Source organism: Schistocerca serialis, unplaced genomic scaffold, assembly GCF_023864345.2.
Source record: "Schistocerca serialis cubense isolate TAMUIC-IGC-003099 unplaced genomic scaffold, iqSchSeri2.2 HiC_scaffold_1163, whole genome shotgun sequence".
Lineage (NCBI taxonomy): Eukaryota > Metazoa > Arthropoda > Insecta > Orthoptera > Acrididae > Schistocerca > Schistocerca serialis.
In genome coordinates this window covers 205,001-207,500 of record NW_026047363.1, presented here as the reverse complement: position 1 = coordinate 207,500, position 2,500 = coordinate 205,001, and the positions used below count along the sequence as shown (strand labels likewise).

The 2,500-nt window shown below is 63.8% G+C and overlaps 1 pseudogene; it reads right to left on the bottom strand.

The window, feature by feature from the left end:
* LOC126433396 (large subunit ribosomal RNA) overlaps positions 1-2,500 on the bottom strand; it is a 7,958-nt pseudogene that overhangs the window by 3,167 nt on the left and 2,291 nt on the right.

The following is a 2,500-nucleotide window of genomic DNA, read 5'->3' as shown; positions in this document are numbered from 1 at the left end:
GGGGATCGCCCTGGCGAACGCCCCGTGCTGGCTGCACAGACACGCCCACGCCGGCGCCGTCCGCTATCACTGTCGTGCTGCCCTCGTAGCACCGCTCGACATACTCGACAAAGCAATCCGGCAGGCCATGCGCCTTCAGCACGGGGCGAAGGGCCGCATGATCTACCGAATCGAATGCCTTAGATACGTCGATCGATGCCACAAAGACAGAGCGGCAGGAGCGAACTGCGTCGGTGAGAGCAGTGTCCAAGATGAAGGTATTTTCCAACATCCCATCCCGAGGGATGAATGCCCGCTGACGTTCGTCCACAGCACAAGCGCGCATCAGGCGTGACGCGAGAACCTTGTGAAAGGTCCGCGCCAACACCGAGCAGACCGTAATGGGGCGAAAGTCAGCGGGGGATGTTGGTGCAGCCGTTTTCGGGAGAAGGGACGTCCGCGCGCGAAGCAGGCGTTCCGGAAGGGCACGGGCCAGAAGGAAGAGATTCATCACTTTCACCAGGACTTCGTGCGGCAGGCGCCGCAACTCCGCTGGGGTAAGGCCGTCCGGCCCGGCTGCTGATCCCCTGGGCGGCAACGCGGCGGCGACCTCCTCACGTGTGACCGGCCCCCATATGCACTCGAGAGCGACAGGCTCTGAGTGCGGGAGGAGGCGGTCACGAATGAAGCCCGCGGTGGAGATGGGCTTCTTGGTGAAGAGGTCCGCCCAGAAGTCCAGCAGACCAGGGATGGCAGGTGGCGGCTGGAGCAGGGTGCCATCCAAGAGGCCGCGCACGCAACGCGCACGCGACCGTCGGAAGGCATCCTGCGTTCTCGCGTACTCCCAGCGGCGCCGCTTGCGCTTCTGCGTCGGCGGCGAGGCAGGCGGCCGCTTCGATGGTTGGCGCGGCCGCTGTGTCCTGGTGATCGATCTCTCCCCTCTGGACCCGACCGACGCAAGGGCATCCGGGAGCATGCCCAGGATGACATCGGGCGGCGTGCCCCGCCCCAGACCGATGACACGATCCAGGGCAGAGAAACGCTGGGCGGAAGCGGGTAGCCCCGCCAGATGCTCCCAGATGGCGGCGTCAGTCGGCCCCTCCGGCGGCGGCCCGGTGGAGTCGGCCGCGAAGTCCTCGGCTGCGTCGACGGGCGGCGCAGCGGCCTCGCCCGCGTCAGGCAGCGGGCTCGCCGCTCCCCGGCGGGACGCCGGCTCTTCCCCCCGACCGATCTCAAGCGCCTCCATGAATTGGCGGACAAGCTGCTTGTGGGCAGCTTGCCGCCGTCGGCACTTGATTGCCTCAAGCGTTCGGTCGGGGAACATCCTGATGAGCTCTTGATTTACAAAGAAGAACCGGGCGTCCCTCTCGAGGAACAGTTCGGCCTCTGCCTTGGCGAGCGACAGGACTTCTTCCTCCGTCCACCTCGCGCGATGCCTCTCCGTGACGATCTCCGCGTTGGCGGCCGCAAGGTGTTGGCGGCGGCGATGGACCCCGAGACCGTTTTTGGTGGTGAAGCTGCGGTGGCACTCACTACAGGCGTATACAGCTGCAAAAGTTACAAGATTTTCGGCACGGCCGGTTGGCCGGCTAGGTGCTGGGGGAGTTGGGGTGGCACCTTCAGCGGAAGGGCCACCACTTTTTCTCTGGTTACTGCCCCCAACTAAAAAAGGGATAGTGCGAGGGGGGGCTGGTAACCCCCCCAAGCCCCTGGTGCGGTCTTCCACTCTGCTAAAATCAGCGGGCCCACGAGAAGGGGAGAAGACCGCAGGAGAGGAGAGGCTAAGAGGGCTAGGCCCATGTATTGCGCATCACTCTCCCTGTAACTATAACCCAAGGAAGGCACCTCGCAGCAGCAGCACGACTACATCCAGACCGCACTTCGAAAAGCCAAGTCCGGATGCAGCCACACCGCCGCCACTTGGCCACCTTAAGAGAGTCATAGTTACTCCCGCCGTTTACCCGCGCTTGCTTGAATTTCTTCACGTTGACATTCAGAGCACTGGGCAGAAATCACATTGCGTCAACACCCGCTAGGGCCATCGCAATGCTTTGTTTTAATTAGACAGTCGGATTCCCCCAGTCCGTGCCAGTTCTGAGTTGATCGTTGAATGGCGGCCGAAGAGAATCCGCGCACCCGCGCGCCCCCGGAGGAGCACGCTAAGGCGGACGCGGCCTCGCAGCAAGGAAGATCCGTGGGAGGCCAAGGCACGGGACCGAGCTCGGATCCTGCACGCAGGTTGAAGCACCGGGGCGCGAACGCCGCGCAGGCGCGCGCATCCTGCACCGCCGGCCAGCACGAGGCCAACCAACGGCGAGAGCAGACCACGCCCGCGCTAAACGCCCGCACTTACCGGCACCCCTACGGCACTCACCTCGCCCAGGCCCGGCACGTTAGCGCTGACCCACTTCCCGACCAAGCCCGACACGCCCCGATCCTCAGAGCCAATCCTTATCCCGAAGTTACGGATCCAATTTGCCGACTTCCCTTACCTACATTATTCTATCGACTAGAGGCTCTT